At 33.1% G+C, this 18,850-nt stretch overlaps 1 long non-coding RNA gene across 1 annotated transcript in view; it reads right to left on the bottom strand.

The window, feature by feature from the left end:
- Positions 1-11,396: 11,396 nt before the first annotated feature.
- Positions 11,397-18,850, bottom strand: part of LOC118197195 (uncharacterized) — a 41,390-nt gene continuing 33,936 nt past the window's right edge. Inside the window, exon 4 of the long non-coding RNA XR_004759537.2 lies at positions 11,397-12,097. This is a non-coding gene — a long non-coding RNA (uncharacterized LOC118197195). The remainder of the gene's footprint in view (positions 12,098-18,850) is intronic.

Genomic DNA, 18,850 nt, shown 5'->3' with positions numbered 1-18,850 from the left:
CTAACGTTTGTGTTACTCTTCCCCATGCTTCGGTTTTCCGGGGGCTTTATGTGTTAGCTAATTTCTTTAATTTCTCTAGCTCACGGGAGGGCTTGGCCAGGCTGCTGGCTGCCATCCTTTGTGGCAGTAAGGAGAGGACTCTGAATGACCATACAGCAGAATCGCCAGGGGGGTCGGTCCTGCTCCAGTTTCTTACCAGGCCCATCCGTACATAGGTAAATACAGTGAATCATAAAATTTTATTTAGTTGATATTAAGGAACATTGTAGTTTTGAACTTATAAACTGTAGCATTGTAGTTTTAACAAATATAATAAAAACATTTACATTTGCTATTGGAATATCTGAAAATGCAAAGAATATGATAACTAATACTGAACAGAACAAAAATAAAAAATAAAACCTGAAAAATTTGGAAATTGTTATTAAACAATATGGAAAAATAATAAACAGAGTTAAACGTTAAAATGTTTTAAAGGAAAAAAAAATTTACATTATAGACTCGAATAATCTAGCAAACATAGCTTGTTATAGTTCGACCGTCTCATCCGCGACCACGAACGCAAACACGCATGCGCCATTCGAACCGAATTATTCTCAGAATAGGGCGAAAAGATGGAGACTTTCTTTTCCTCCAGCATATCTCTTTCAGGAGAAGAGAAGACTTTCACGTGACCTTTCAATGTCGCAGCAAGTAATAACGTCCCTTTTGGACGAGTCTAAGTGTTTTGGCAGAATGCCAGCCAGGGTTGCGTTTGGACGGTTGAACTATACTAAATATTTGGCTGCTAGACATGAAATAGTTGCTAAATCAGGAATAGTGGAATGAAACACAATGCTTAATTTGTAAATTTTGGGAAGGTTGCAGTGATTAGAATTAAGTAAAATTTACGATATTTCTAAATAAGTAGAAAAAATACATGAGACTCTTTTAGGATGGTTTAAAATTTAGAGACTTCACTACCCCCACATGAACGCGTATCACAGGTTAAGAATCCGTGATCTAAGCCATGGATTTATTTACTTCAGCTCACTCTTTAATTTGAATTTCTCAATTTTTCTTATTTCTTAACTAGTTTTCCTCATGGGCAAAGTAAATACGATCCAGTTTCCGTCAGAATAGCATTTCTTTCCTTAGGAAGATAGCATTCAAGTGCTTTGCATTAATTCATTAAACTTGAAAAACTGAGGCGTTATTCTGCAAAAATGATGTTTACCATTCCTTGAATTTTGACAGCATTTAACGAAAATGCAACTCCGTTCTTCTCTGTTTAGCTTTTTGTAAAAATTTTTTACATTATAATGCGTTAACAATATAAATGTACACATTTATGTGTTTCATATACTTTCATATACACATTTATGTGTTTATATTTGGTTCCAAGATTCCAAATTGAGGTTTCGCAAAATAACAGTCTGAAATTTTGGAAAACTGTAAAGTAGTGCTACGTTACTAAATATGATTATTTTTAGCCCAAGGAGGCGTTAGCCCAGAAGGGCTATTGGTTTCGAAACGGCATATTGAGTCCAATCATCATAAACGACTGTATCACTTTTAAAATTTCTGTCACCAAATTTTATCGCCCAGTATTTCATTTAAAGAAATTAAACAAAGACGAATCTGCATTGTGAAAAAAATAAAGATACCTAGAGCTATCCAATTTTGAATAACGTAGTCCTCCATCCGAACATGGGCATCTGGAAGCAAGAATCTTGAATTTTGAATTTGTTTTATTATCTATTACACATTTTGTAAACTTTAACAAATTTTTGATTAAGAAACTCAACGATTTCAAAGCGAGTAGTGGTACACTGTACGGAATAAAGCATTTTACTTTCCAGCGAGCCGGAAATTCTAAAGATATGCTGTTTTTAAATATTTTTAGCCCAAAGGGAATTCAACCCAAATGCTCTCAAAGCGTGTATGTGTACATGTATAAAATGCCCTCTGGGCGTAATATAAAATATGAAAGTTTAGAGATTTTTTTTAAATATGTTTTCCTATACAAATTCAAAAACTGTATCTTAAATCGATATATTTCTTGATGAGCACAATCACCTGTATTTTTTTACAGATGTTGATCATTCCAAGTTGCAAAGCTTTCCTTGTAAATTCGCATAATCAACAAATCAAACAATAGAATTGTAAGAAATGCTGACTCTTTATTATATTTTTTGCCCATTACCTAACACTAAATGCCTAAAATCAAGAGAAGACCTGCGTTTTTTTTTTTTTTTTTTAAATCGATAACATCATTGGTATTTCAATTCAGCCACCTCCGCGTCTGGCGGACTTTTAAAGATGAGAAACCTATTCTACATACAGCGAAGTCTCGCTTCGATGAGTTAAAAGACGTGCAAAGAATCTCTATGCCATAATGCCGTTGCCGAAATATTGACCCTAGGCTGAAAGGGAAAGAAAATTATGAAACTGTGCAGTGATAATGGGCATTGAAAACTGCATAATGAAAATAGCCATTAACGGTTATTTGCTTATTTCTGCATAAGCATTCATTTGGAATATGATAATAATGCCTTTAATGGCTTAAATGATAAGCGTCAAATTGTGTGTTTTACAGTTGGTCCGGAACGGATATCTCTGTTAAGATTAAGAGTCAAAATATATGAAAGAAATGTAATTATCTTTTCAAAAAGTGAGCAGGTTTATCAATACTCATTTAATATTAAACCGAATTTTATCGCGAAGGTACATCTAGACATATATGGAGGTATAGGTTGTAAAAAGGCAGATTTCGAGATACTGTAGAATCGCACTAAACTGAATACTACAGTTAAATGAGTCATGAAGTATTTGATGTCTTGCAGCGTATGAAAGGCATGTTTACACAGATATGTACTGTACTAGCTGAAGTACCCGATGCCAGTTACGTTAGATTGAGAGTAATGCATCTAACAACAAAGAGAACGATACCACTGTAATCCTTCTCTAATAACGATGCAAAAAATACGATTCATAGTCATACATTTTTCAGTTTGATGCGATATGGAACCCACATAAATATATCAATAGAAAACTACGCTAATTATCTGTCATTATAATCAGCAACAATGGCAGCTGTTTTTAATGATTTTCGTCTTTCTAATCAAACGGTCGCAAAAGCTCAAGTTTCATTCAATATTTCACCTATATTCAATTTGAGTCGATTAAATGAGGCAAAAACTTGATCATAATTGATCAGAAATTGATAACGCGAAGAAACAAACACACAAACAGACATTCTTCTTTACATGTATAGATTTTGTAATAGTTGAAAATTTTTTATTAACAAACTCTACGATTTGACAGCGAGCAGTAGCAACACGTTTCGAAACAAAGCATTTTTATCTCCAACGCGTGAGACTGTTGCCACTCGGAAAAATAAGTGCGAAAATGAGCACTTTCAGAGTTTTTAATTAATATTTAGGCTGATTAAAGTCGTACGAAGATGGGAATAGCCGAAATGTCTTACCACGAATTTTTGGAATCGAGAATAACGTATTTAATGTTTGGCAATGGTATTTTAATTTCATCTTTAAACTTAGAATTTTTTTTTATTAACAAACTGTAGAGTTCGAAAGCGAGCAGTGGCAACAACTTTCGAAAAAAAAACAGATTTTCATCTCCAGCTTGCGAGACTGTTGCCACTCGGAAAAATGAGGGCGAAAATTATCTTTTTTAACAGTTTTTAATTAATATCTCTGATTTTAGCTAATTTTTTTTTTTTGGGGGGGGGAGTGGACGTCGACCTTTTCCAGGACCCAGAAAAGAACTATAGAAAGTTCGTTGACGATGTTTATAGTAGTGGCAGAGTTATTTTAGAGAACAAAATACACAAACTTTCTTCTTTATATATATAGATTATATTCGTGTTTTTCGTATCATTCGCATCTGCTAGTAGTAGGCTTTTAACTTCCTTTGAATATTTTCATTGCTTTTCCGAACTTGGATAACTGTTTGATCATTAGCATTCATTTCGTTGCAGGGTACGACACTTTGTACTTCCTAGTACGAAGTAAAAAGGAAGTATTGTAATCGCGAAAAGTTTCAGGCAGCATATTTCAACGAAAATATACATTTTGATCGCTGTCGAATTCAATTTAACGATGTTTTTGCGCGATATCTGTACGTAAGGACAGAATAAAAGACTCTTTTCCTCCAAAAAAATTATAAAACTGCTTTAAAATGAATTCTGAAGAGAATTTTTCGTGGCGTTTGCACGAACGTATGTACGTACGTGCGTACGTACGTATCTCGCTAACTCAAAAACCAGTAGCCTCACAACGTTGAAAATTTGTATATAGGACTGCTATAACATCTAGATGTGAACCTCGTATTTTGGTTGCAATCGGTAGCACCAAACCTATATAAATATATTTTTATATATATATATCCACTCTGTTACCCGGCTCAGTGATCTCAGTTTCTTTACTCTTATATGTTTGTAAATTGTACATTTTTTGCTTTAAAAATGATTGAATTATGTTGTTTTTAATCTTCCGGTTAAGGTTTTTATGCCTTTAGTAAATCTGTATGCAATATTTTTAGAACTATCAACAATTTTAAAGCTGTTTAAGTGCCGCTAAGCCTAATAATGTTTTTGATGGCGGCCATTGATTGTTTACATTTGAAACAGCAGATTAGTGGATTTGTTGCCAATCTAGAGAAACTTAGCTTCGCAACAACAAAGATAACGCCTTCATTTATTATTGCGGATTAAATCATGCTTAATCCTTTCTGGAATTTTTTCGAGGAAATAAGTGTTTAAAATTTATTTCGTAATTTTTAATACATATATTTTGAGTTTTTATGTATTTTTTGCCTTGTCGCGAAGTGAGAACCGAATTAATTGAATGAGAAATACTGTATCATCTGTGAAAAACTGTTTCTTTTTTGTTTTGTTTGCTTAATTTCTTTTATACATCGTTCTAGCTTTACTATAGTATTTGAATAGAACATGTGGCAACGATTAGATAATTCTATTCTTTAAATTATGTAAATTTTGTGCATTATGAGTTATAATATGAACGAAATATAATACTGTTAAGTGAATCTAGCGCACAGATGTGGTGTACACATCAGATTTCTTTCTCTAAGTTTCAGTTATTTCTGGCTTTCTAAACAAGTAATGTTTTACTTTTCTGTCTGTTAAACACAACTATACTACTATTAATAACCTTAATTTCAGTATAATCGCAGTTCAGATCTGATGTAGACAACGTCTCCTGTCAATTCTATGTCTTAACATAGCGGAATAGCAACGTGCTATTCCACTATGTTAGCCAACCGGAAGTAAACTATTACTTCGGGTTGATCGTTTGTAAATGAAATCTAATTTGTTTATAAATTTAAGTTTACATCATAATTACAGACACTACTCATTTTTAGCCTCAATATGGAATTTTACGCCGAATCACTAAAAATGGGTTGTTTCACTTCTGATTCCAGTCTGTTGGCAAAATGTAAAATATGATAACTATTATAAGATAATGATAACTATTATAAGTGCTCTTGTAAACATCCGTTCGCAAGCTTTCATTTGAAAATATACATCTACCGTAGCATATCCTCTGGTCATGTAGTGTTTAGGATTCACAAATCAGAGACTTAACAATCAGAAGATGTTTAACAGCAGCACAGCTTTACAATTTCCTATATAGTGTTAAGTGTTACCATGCATTTCTTTTTCTGCCTTTTCTCAATATATGATATTCTAAGATCTGTCTTTTCTATTCCACATAAACTAAACTAGATCCTACAGTGAACCCGGCGAATTCTCGCAATAACAACTTGCAGTGAAACTTGCAATAACCCGTCAACTTGCGGTGAAACTTAAACCTAGAATATAAATCCATTCAAAGCCTAATTATAATAGCGCTGGATTAGGACGCTAAAGTATGGCTAACTTAGTTTGACTCAACAAAAACCTAACAGGCGTGACAATTATTCGAAATGGCTAAGTGGCGTACTAGCGTAATAGCGAGATAGGAACGAAGCGTGCGCTGGCTAGCGAAAACACGCTCTGAATAAACTCAGAGTTTCACCCGTTTAAATACTCACTTCACTTAGCTTGAAATTTAAATCCTGGCGAGGAAATGCGAGGGGAAGTTGAGGAATTCAGGAAAGATGTCAAACTTAAAATATTTTGTTATGAAAAATAAGGGAAACCTACAAAATCAGCTTTCAGTTTTCAGTAAGATGACCAAATTTTTTACTTTACGTTTTAGTTTTACTTATTGAGTATTTCTCTTTTCGCACTTGCGCAGCATGGAATTCAACAACAGAAACGTTTTTAGCGATTCAACACAAAATGTCTTTCTAGGTTAATAGCCCTTCTGCGCTAATAATGTATAAAACATTTACGATGCTTTAATAAGCACGAAGCTTCCATAGATTTAAAAGTAGCATTCATAAAATTGTTATAAAACAAATTTACTAGTTTACAAATCAGTCGTCAATGCAAGTTTTCGGCCGAATTTTTCGGCTTCCGTGCTTTTGATCGAATTCGGTTATTTGCTAAAATATTTTCTACGCTTCAGAAAGCAACCACAAAATAAAAGTAGTTTATTTTATCAATATTAAAGCACTGGTAATAAGGTAGACTTCATTATTAATGTTGGAGCTGGTCTTGGGGAAAATTTAAGCATTAAATAATACTTTAACTGCATTTTGAAATTAAAAGTAAGGAATTTTGGCATTTAACTTATCAGTGTATTTTGCCTTATGTATATCTTTGTTTCATTAGCGTATCTTACGAATTATTATGTCAACTACGCACATTTTGCTAACGGGATATGTTGTTGCACAAGAACACGAATGAAAAATTTTATTTTATATTTTCGTCCTAATTGCATAGCGGAAACCGTACTTCCCTCTCCAATATATTTCGTCGAACATCTACTTCCTATTGGATCATAAGTCTTTTAATTCCATGAAAAGTAACAATATTATTAGTCGAAAGGAACTTTGTCCCTGAGGGACTATTGTTTTCGTTTTGCGATTTTGCGTCGAATCACTCTGAATGTCCGTTTCACTTTTCAAACTGTTGCCACCAAAATTTATCGCCCTGTATTATATTTGAAGAAATTAAATAAGGAAAAATCTGCATAAATGTATGTCTATTTCTCGCATTGTGATAAAAAACGGTACATAGAGCCATCGAATTTTGAATGAAGTCATCCTCCTACGAATATGGGCATGTGGAAGACCAAATTTGAAATTTGGAATTTGTTTTATGATCGATTTCCTATATTGTAAAACTTTAACGAATTTTTGATTAACAAACTCAAGGATTTCAAAGCGAGCCATGGCAACACTCTACGGGAGAAAAAATACCTTTTTATCTCCAGCGCGTGGAACTGTGTATCGGAAATTCTAAAGATATGCTCAATTTAAAATTATTTTGCGATATTGCTCTTGAACTGAATTTTATGCTTTAAGTGCGAAGACCGTGATATTTAATAAATAAAGGTAACACACAAAATGTTAGAAAAAAGCTCATTTGGACATAATTTAAAATTTGAAACCTTTCAGACTTTCTTTTATGTATTTTTGTATTGAAAACAGAAATTAAGAAACAAACGCCGGAACTTTTAAACTTCTGATTCTTTTGGATTAGAGTTTTGATTTTATTCAACAAAAAATATTTAGTTTTATGAGTTGGCAGCAGTAAATAATACTTTTATTAATATTATATAATTATTATGATAAAATAATTCTTCTTGCGTATAGTGCAGAAGCAGGTAGGCTGTTTTGTGAAATTATACTTCAGCCGTCGTAAGAGGATAATAAACAAAAACAACTTAAAACACAACATGTATTAAGAGAAATGTTATGCTGCTAGAAATTATGTCTTTTCTCCAGAATAAGGTTTTGTGTACATACAAAGAAGTAGTTGGTATTTAAAGATCCATTTTTAAAATGTCGATAATATCACGTAATTTGAAAACCCCGTTACGCCTCTGGTTCCAGATAACGACGAATTACACGGATTCAATAACACATCCTGTATCAGTCTTGCTAACATTTTCTGCATCCTTAAAGTGCAGATCTGTAATACAGTTTTAAAGGAAAAGTGCGTAGTGACAGTTGCAAATATGACAACAGTAGGAAGCCATCTTCCCCGTTACTTTATTTCGTTGTTCGTCGAAGTCCTAGCACGTCTTCGTAGCGGGGTCGTCCTGCTGTAAGTGGGTTGGTGTCGTCGGAAGTAGGTCAATGTCTCGGTCGCCTCAAGCGTGTCACGTGATTTAAATGCAGAAAATTTTACGGCGGAAGAGGCAGTTCTAGTTTTTACTTTTTGGAATCTTATTAACATTTGCCATACCAATCTGATGATTCATTTTTTAGAACCTTTAAGTGGGTACTGCACTCATTTCGGTTCGTCAAGAAATGAGTGGTAAATTCTTTTTACTCTAAGACACGTTTAACTTAAAGCAGTTACTTTGAATAGTTTAAACTCTGTGTGTTAAAGAATGACAAAACTTGTACTAATTCTGAAAAAATGAAATAAATATTGCACGCTAGGTCAATGACTCCCTAGATCTCTGAAATCCCAAGGAGATGACAAATGGAGTTATAACTGCAGATTAAACAGGAACGTAAACTTGTTCGTGATAAACGATAATTTTTTTCTTAAGATTTCTAGTTGGAAATTATTCTTGCTTTATATTTATCAAAGAACATTTGAAAATATGTTATCATATTTTATCATTTATTTCTCATTTTTACAGTTTATAGGGTCGTAAGGTTTCTCGAAGCGTGAAACTTGATTAGGTTATACTGAAAATAGATTTAAAACTGTAAAGTGCTTACTTTTACAAGCGTTGCACAAGACAATATACTCCACATTATTTCTATAATACAAAAATTCAATTACCACATAAACTAATTATCTAAAACTTCATTGGAGAATAATCATTAAACAAAATCTGGTGTGTATATCACATGACTTCCTTGCACGGAATATTAAATTATACGCATTTTTTCTTGCATTTCATTTAAACTTATTGGATTGAATTAAATCTACTTCATCGATAGCGCATAAACCACAATAAAATAAATCCACTCTTTAAAACTCACTCTGTTTGTTTACCATAGCGACACTCTGGCGCTAGGTTCACTTAACAGTACATATCGCCCATATTATATAACTCAGAGTGCATATAAATTTATATCATTTGAAGAATTATATAATCGTTGCCACATGTTCTATTCAAATACTATAATAAATCTAAAACGATGTATAAAAGAAATTGAGCAAACAAAACAAACAAAAAAAAAAAAAAAAAAGAAACAGTTTTTCACAGACGATTGAATATTTCTCATTCAATTAATTCAGTTCTCCCTTCCCGACATGGCAAAAATACACAAAAACTCAAAATATCTATATTAAAAATTACGAAGTAAATTTGAACATTTCCTGGAATAAATTCCAGAATGGATTAAGCATGATCTAGTTCGCAATAATAAAAGAAGGCGTTATCTTTGTTGTTGCGAAGCTTAGTTTCTCTAGATTGGCAACAAATCCGCTATTTTACCAAGTTTGAAATGCAAACAAACATGTCCGCCATCGCAAAACTCTTTAGGCCTTAAAAAACTTTTAAATTGTTCATAACTCCACAAATATTGCATGCATATTTACCAAAGGCATAAAAACCTTAACCGGAAGATAAGAGCAACATAATTCAATCATACTAAATTATGAATACTAAAGAATCAAACAGTCAAAATTTTGATATTGAACTAAAACAACTAACAAATCATATTTCAAAATTAAACAACTGAATCATGCATAAGTTACCAAACAGGAAATTAAAAGCAGCCAAACCCATTTTGCAGAAAATAAACGATTATTAATTATCTATCCTATATTCAAAAAAGTTTAGAAGCTTTCGTTATGAAACATTTTGATACATCCATACATTTTGGAACCCTCTCTTGATAACAGAAGAGTACCATTTTGCTTTTGTGGAAGACTTCCTATGAGAATCTGTATTATTTACTCTTCCCCCCCCCACAGAAATAGGTAAGTAATTTTGCATTGTATACAAGGGCGTACATTTACCGCTTTGCCTCAGGTGAAAAAATATGTAGGCCTGTGATATCAAATTTCTCTGCTATAGCCGCATGTTTAAAAAACATCCACACACGTTCAGTTCAAAAGTATTCTACAAAAAAAAAAAAAAAAAAAAAAAAAAAAGTCAGTACTAATGTCCTCTGCGGTATTTAAACTTAAAGCCTCCCGATTGCTAATCGAAATTGCTTCCCGTTACACAACGAAGGCTTGCAGAAAGGAGAACAAAGTTTCTTACAAGTTAAGACAAAGCATTGGATTAGTGTTACTTGAAAATATGATCTTTAGATATTTTATCTTCTATCATTTATTTTATTACTTTGTTCAGGATATTTTCAAAATATCAAGCTCGTGTATCAGAAGCATTTTTATACAGGATACTTTTTGTCTTGTAAAACACCTCTAAAAGTTCAAGATAAATTTAAGGTGAGTCTTATATTTATGCTAGTAAAATGTACCGATAATTTTATTTCAGTATGAAACTAAACAATGTAGCGAACAGAACACTGCTGCAACTGCAAATGCGCCAGAAAACTGAGTGTCTCAGTATCCAGTCATTTTAATATTATCTTTCGACAAACTTTGGGCATATATGAGACACTTAACGGAACTAAAAAGGTTTTCTGTAAATAATGAATTTCAACTATATATAGAGATTACTATATATAGAGCGCATTTGTGAATTCACGCTAGCATGACAGATGTAATTTCCCTTTTATTACATAGCGCTTTTTTTTTTTTTTTTTTAAATACATTAAAATATCAAGTTATGCTGTGTTGTGATGCATTAATATAATCATTATTATCATTTTACTAACATTTAGAAAGCAATATTTTTATAGAAAATATACATTCCTTTTTTATGAAGTGATACAAACATTAACAAGTAATGTAAAAAAAAAATAAGTCAATTCCTATTTATGAGAATTTTCGCTACATAATGGGGCATCATATCCGCTTCCTACAACACTATAAAACTACCATTCTTTAATTCCATACACTTGAAAAATCTTTAGAACTCTGTCTTACTGTTGCCACTAATTTTTGTTAAATATTACAATCCCATTTATCACAGTCATTCTCTATTATTTAGAAGTTGTTATAAAATTAATTTTTACAGCACGTGAGAATTCCTAATAAACGGTCATTATTTGTAAAATATGGGAAATTTTAATATGTAAAATTTTAAATATGTGAAATTAAAAATTTTAATTATCTTTAATATGTGAAAAACTATATTAACATTAAGTGTCATTCACTACAAGTTTTAAAAAAATGTGTTTGAACTTGAGTGGATGAATAAAATGTATTTTATTAACGACTGAAAATTTGAACATGATATAAGGAGAGTGTAAGCTAATAGTAGGAATTTAAAAATACACAGAAAATGCACATATCATATAATGCCTATATATAGACATGCATGATAAAAGAATATGTATATCAAATTATGATTTAATCTCTCGGTAACCTCTTCATTCCTCCCCTCTCTCTGTTCTAAAAATCATAAAAACTTTTCTGGACTGCGTCATTTCTAGATCTATCCATCTGGCATGGTTTACGTAACGCTTATGACGTAGCTAATTTGGAACTTGAACTCAAAATTTCGAGAACTGAAACCTTTCTAACCTAAACCAAAACCTTCTCTTGGTGAGCCTCCATACTGGATAACTGCGTACTTTCGCTTCAGCTCTCTTGCAGTTAAGATGCAGCTTCGCTTCCTCTGCTTTATCATGCTGCTCACTACGTTGTTATCTAAAATGAGATAATCTATATAAAATCCTGGGTTACATACGGAGTCCATGATGATGTGTGATGAAAAAATATATTTCGATAATTAGTTCGTGTCCAGCAATAAAAATTGAATTCAATTCTGCCACATATGTCTACAAATCTTGCCTTTGAGTATCATCTTTCTAACTACGCAGTAAAGTCTCTCCAAGTTATAACGCAGAGAACCATCGTCAATCCATTGCAGCTTTCTCCAATTCGTCTTATAGCATATATATATCTTCATTCATTCAGCTTTGGAAAGAAAAATTATTAATAACTATCTTTTGAATAGTATTAAGATATAATTTTGCTATTCATACAGCTTTCAAAATTTAGAAATATTTTTATTTACACTGGTTATCATAAATTAAGGAAAAATCACAAAAATAGCGATAACTCCCTCAAAAATAAGCGAAACCGTGTAAAATTTGAATATGTTGCCAAGTAAGAGTAGCTGAGTAAAACTCCAATATGCAAATTAGTGGCGCTGCACTCGGAATACGTCATATGCGAGGAGAATAAAAGTCCATGCTTCAGAGCAAGCCCACATATTTCACTGTGATAGTGACATCAGAAATCTGAGATAGCCAATTCGTAACAATGATCTCCAGGCATCATTTGACTGCTACGATAGAAAGCCATTGGGAGACTAGAGGCAGGACAAAGTTGAATAGAAGTGGTCAGATGGCTAAATGTGAGTCCTTCTGTGGTTCATAGACTTTGGAAATGCATACGAAAGAAGCAGTGTCTGTGTTTGGGGTGGCATCTCTTTGGGTGGACGCACAGACCTCCGTGTTTTTCCAAGGGGAACTGCGAATGCTCATGTTTATAGAGATGACATCCTTGATGCTTATGTGCGCCCATATGCCGGGGCAATAGGTGATGCGTTCCTGTCACAGGACGACAATGCAAGACCACACAGGGCTCGCATCGTATATGATTATCTTCAACAGGAAACAATTATGCGTATGGAATGGCCAGCTCGATCCCCGGACTCGAATCCTATCGAGCACGTTTGGAATGCTTTAGGGAGACGTCTAGCTGTTCTCAATCCGCCCCCTTAGACCCTTTCAACTCCTTTGCAAGAGCAATGGATCTCGCTTCCTATGGAACTGATAGACCGCATAATTGAAAGCATCACACATCGCTGAATGTGCTGTATTGCTTCTAGAGGCGATTATATTCCATATTGAAGGTACTTTTACTATAGCAAACTGAGATCTTCGATTTGTTCATTTTATACATGTATTAATTTCTATATTACCATAATTGTCTGGTAATTTCTTTTTATGTTATTTGATACCTTACTGTGTGTTGTATATTGTGGGTAAGTTTCATAAAATTCTACATGTAACTTTTTCAGTAATCGTGATTTTTCCTTAATTTATGATAACCAGTGTATTTCATTCGTAGATGCTTATTTTAAGTTTCTAACACTTATTTTAATTTTTAAACATGCTTTGTTGTCTACTCTCGTTTCCTATTTACTATTCCCCGCCAGAATAAGTTTTAGTATTGCGTTGCATGTAAATGGGGGAGAGAGGGTACTTAAAGGAAGGTTTTGCTTACTTCGAGAGAAGAGCTTAGTGGCGCGTGTTTACTTTATGTTTAAGCTAACTACACTCGGCCGTATTGCCCTTGCTTTCTGATATTCGTCGGTTAATTTAATTAAAAGCCAACTACGTTAGCTAGTTGTTTACGATTTCGCCTAAGTTCAGTTTAATTTAGCGTTGGATTAGTTTCTTATCTTTATTTAAAGCTAAAGTAGAAGCTTTTCTGTAAGCCCAAGGAAAGGGCCATCTGTATTTTTAGTTTGAGATAATAAAGAGAGAGTTTAACTCTTCTCTGGACTTAGTGATAAGTTGCTACATTAATTCAACTAGGTTTCTAAGAAGTCAAGTATAAATAAAGTAATTAGAAACACTACAGGATATAAATTAAATATAAAACCGAGCTAAAACAAGCTTCATTTTATATTTAATATGCAACAGAGGCATCTTTATTTAACTGTCATTATATTACAAGTAAACTTTTTTTTTTCTTGCCATTCTAGAAAAAGATAAATTTAATGTGTTAACATAGTATTTATTTTCAACATGTACATTCATTCTTACCAAAATTAATAACAGCATAGAAAAGTTATCGAGATCATGACAAACCAGCTTTCATTAGATGTGATTGCCAAAATCCCTAGACATTTCAGAATAAATATGGAAACTCATTTAGATCCTCTAGATCAGAGTTCCTTATAAACTGTGGGTCGCGACCCCCATGGGGGTCGCCAAATATTTTACCAGTTTTGATATTTCTTCAACTTATTATAATAATTTTACAATTACCAAATATTTTTACACAATGTATCTGAAAATAGATAAAGCTACGACAATATAGACAAAGAAAAAACGCATTCTTTTTATAATATAAACGCATCCATTTTACTTGCTTTACATATGACGCTTTCATTTTGTCTGTTACTTATTTAAAATTTTCACATTGTTCTATGGTGTCTTCCTGTTTCCGCGGTTATCAAAAATGTTCCTGTTTCCGCGAAATCATCAATCTGCATTCCCCCCTTTCCCAAAGGGATTACATAGTGGTGGCTAACTGGGCTTCGGCCTCTCCCGGAATGTAGGAAAGAAAAAAAAATAGATTTAAAATAAAGAAATCTTAAAAGACGTAATCGAAAAATATTTGTGATCTCAGATCTTTGCATAAATGAAGTTAATGCTGTATTTAAAAGGGGAGAACCAGATGTTCAAACTCTGCGATGATTTTGTCAATGTACTAAAAGATTAAATTTCTTAAAGTAAAAATAATATTCTTCCGAAATTCTGCATAAAGACGAGTGATAATAAAATCTTTCAGAATAATATTCGTTACGAAAAGAAAGGTGATTAAAAGAAAATGCACTTCGGATATTATAGTAACTTCTGACTAACCTTGAAAACATCTGAACCTCGATTGAATGGACTTGCATTCAGCGGAATATCCAAATACATTAATAGAAACCATTGATAAATTTATCGATCGTCAAAAGTAAATTTGTTAGTTTCAAAGATTTAATTCAAAAGTTCCAGAAGTATGGCGCCCGATTCAGCCGTGATTGTATATATTTGCCATAATAATTTAAAATAATTAATTGTGTATATATACTTGTAAGTAATTATGAAAAGTAAATATAAGCAGTTATAAAGTATATTTTAAATAATTCAGTTTTTATATACATGTATGTATGTATATAATGAAATTGGTAAATATTATCAAGTTATTTAATATTATTTCATTTTACGATGCTCTTTTTCTAAGTCTCCTAGTCATCTACTTTCTTTTTTAAGAGAAACTGTACTCTGTGAGTCACTTGCAATTCCAAATCTAAACGCGGTTCACAATTAAATTAACCCCTTGGGTACATTTGATGTCTGAGACACGTCATTCACTTTTTTCCCCCTAGGAGCGGTTGACGTGTCTAAGACGTCAAACCAAAAATTAAACTCTTGGGTACGTTTGACGTCTGAGAGACGACATTCATTTGTTTTCCCTAGGAGCGGATGACATGTCTAAAACGTTCTTTGAGGTTATGCACAATTCTGTTCATTTCATTGTAGCTTGTATCAGTCATAATAGAAGAGGCAATTACAGTATTTCGGTGAACATTATTTGCGATACATTGCCCCATTATGTCAAAAACAAGGAATATATTTTATGATAGTGATAGCAAAAGTGACTTTGAGAAATCTGAAGAAGAAATGTTTAGTGATCCTGAAATTGACAATTACAATGAAATACAAAGCGAAGGTGATGAAGACGATATTGAATTAGAAAATGATGACAATTGTAATATAATATCAAGGTTTCGAAGACGCACAAGCCGTCTATCGAGCAGTGATAGTGAATTTTCTCGTGACCAGTATCAGAGGAATGGATTTGGGAAGAAGAAGAAAATGTAGCCGATATAAAAAGTTTTTCTGAAATATCTGGAATTAATCCTTTGAGCCTGCGTAGACTAGGTAGTAATCCTACGCCTTTAGATGTTTTGAAAAAAGTCTTGAATGAAGATTTTTGGGACACTATAGTAGAACAGACGAATAGATATGCCAGACAAGGGATAGAAAAAGAAGGTTGTGTAAAAAAAAAAAAAAAAAAAAAAAAAAGTGGTTTCCTCTAAGTTTTGATGAAATGAAAGCTTATATTGCATTATGCATCTTGATGTCGCACATGAGGAAGCCAAAAATGCATATGTATTGGTCAAAACGATATGCAATAAGTACTCCAATTTTTGCCAGCACTATGGCACGCGATAGGCTTTTGATATTTCAAGCTTTCTACATTTTACGGATAATGAAGACGAAAATAAAGATAACAGAATAAGAAAAATTAGAAATATAGTGGATTACCTAAATTTTGTTACATTTATACTCCTAAAGTGAAGTAGATATTGATGAATCGCAACCAAAAATTATATCCGTTCCACATGCAAAAGTTTTCTCAAATAAATCCGTACCCAAGAGGTTAAATTTATTCTGATGGTCGCAATATTAAACTTCGAAAACACTGGTAAGCAATTATCAAGTGATTTTGGTTTATTATGACGGTGGATATTTTAAAAGATTGATTAAGACATCGATTAAGATAAGATTTGAAAATAACAGCTAATATTGAAACAGAATATAACAAATAGAATTAAACTAAAGATCTCGAGAAAAGCCTAAACTAAAACTGAATGTCAACATGAAGACTGACTTATTCACAAAGAAATTGTCCAGCTCTTCTTAATGACTTATCATGACTTCCCCCGAGGAGCTGTGAGAGGGGGGCTGTACTCTCCGATTTCGCGGGAACAGGAAGAATTTTAAAAAACGTAGAAAGAGGAATCTGGGAAACAGAACTAATTCTGTTCTATGACTTAAAATTAGAAATGAAAGTTAATGATCTAAAACTGCAATAGTGTATTACTGTACAAGAGAAAAAAATTGACAGTTTCACTCACACGTGTGCTGGATTTGCGCAAATAGGGCCCCATAAAATTTTCGTAAATATTATGGTTTCAGGGTTGCGAAAAAAATCTCATTGAAAAAAGGGGATCTCGTTACAATAACGGGTCCCGTTGACTGAACCTGCGTAGAAGATGTGAAGGTCTGTACGACTACCAAGCATGATACCTCCCCAAACGAGAACACCGCCACCTCCATACCTGTCCCTTTCAATGATGTTCGAGGGATGATTGCGGCTTCCCCGCTCTCTCCAGATAAGTATGCGATGAGAATCGCTACTCAGACTGAATTTGCTCTCATCTGTAAAGAGTACTCGTCCCCATTCATTGTCTCTCCAATTCCGGTGTTCCCGGCACCACAGAGAACGCCTTCTCCGATGGGCAGGCGTTAGAGGTACACACCGTACAGGGGGTAGTGCAAACAGACCACCACCGTGCAGTCTTCTGGCCACGGTAAAACGCGATATCGGTCGTCCAGTCGCCTGTGTCGTGTGCCTAGCGCTTTCTCCCGCTATCTGCCGCCTGTTTCTTCTGGCCTGTAAGGCAATATACCGGTCATCTGCGGGTGTGGTTCCTCGTGGACGACCACTACTAAACCCCCGGGTAGCTGTTCCTGTAGTTTGAAATTGTCTCCAAAGTCGTGAAACGATGCTGTGAGCAATTCCGAGCTCTGCAGTCACACTGCGGAACTCTGCAGTCTTGTCACACTGCGGCTGTCTGATGATAGAGCTGCATGTCTGATGGCATGCAGATCATTCATACAGTTTCATTTATATAATAGAAGAGAGAATTCCATTGGTAGAAAATCTCAAACCCTGATTTATATTATTATTATTATGATTATTTAATATTGTTGCTTCAAATTACTTCAAAAATCTAAGTTTTTATGATAGAATATTTCTGATCTGTACCTCAACCAAACATTAACAATAAAAGACAAAGCTTGTTATTGATACTTTTGCAACTACCAGGAAAACATCTCGGTCTCTGACATTTTATATCTAGCAAGATATTTGATTTTGTTAATAATTCGATAATTCAACATGTCAGTAATCGAATTTTAATGGAGTTGCATAACTAGTTAAACGTCACTAACAAAATATGTGGTATCCGAAAGCCTTTTAAAACCTAACCAAAAAAAGAAAAAAAATAAGTGAAAAATTTTACATCTATTCTGAAATGAACTTACACATCAAAGAGGTTTACCAGTGACCCTAGAAAAATGAAATAATCCTTTCAGCTGCGTTATACCACTTCCGTGAAAAGACAACAAAAGGTAATAAAAACAGTGCTTCTTTTATTACAGTTATGATGCATTGATGATCACATGTTTTGTTATTAAGTATTGTTTATATGTAAAGATGTGTTATTCAAAGATTTTTTATAGTACTTAAATTCAGAGTCAAGAGTAATGGTGAGGTTAAAAAATCTAGACGGATCATACTGGTGATTAAGTCGAGATTTCTGATGTTATAATGGGCACAAATTTTGCTTTAATCTCAAAATTGATAAAAAAATTTAATTAAATTACCATAAAGCTGTGGCATGTTATATTTATGAAACACAGATGAATTTCAGGTTTAATGTTTTCTCCAGTTCCAAGATAAAACATTATATATTAGTGTATCACGTATTCCAAACCTAAACATTATATATTAGTGTATCATATGTACCAAACCTAAACATTATGTATTAGTGTATCTTACCAAACCTAAACATTATATAATAGTGTAGCACATATACCAAAACTAAACATTATATATATATAAATATAATTTATTTACTAATGGATTATGTATATATATGTCTGTTGTGTGTGCATTTATATATAATTCATTTACTAATGGATTATTTAGTGTATTATCTCCTTTCAATAAGGTAGCAGAATTTCAGTGGAATGAAGTAACTTATGAGCATATTTAAAAAATGAAACATCAAATATGAATCATGAATAATATGCTGCAGCTTACTTTGCAGTTTTTTCGCAAGTATTAGGCAATTTTTTACTATTACTT

The sequence above is a fragment of the Stegodyphus dumicola genome, chromosome 4 (genome assembly GCF_044657685.1).
Source record: "Stegodyphus dumicola isolate Sdum_Otavi_A_Nest chromosome 4, ASM4465768v1".
Taxonomy (NCBI): Eukaryota; Metazoa; Arthropoda; class Arachnida; order Araneae; family Eresidae; genus Stegodyphus; species Stegodyphus dumicola.
Note: the sequence above shows the minus strand (reverse complement) of the source record. Positions and strands in the feature narration are given on the sequence as shown.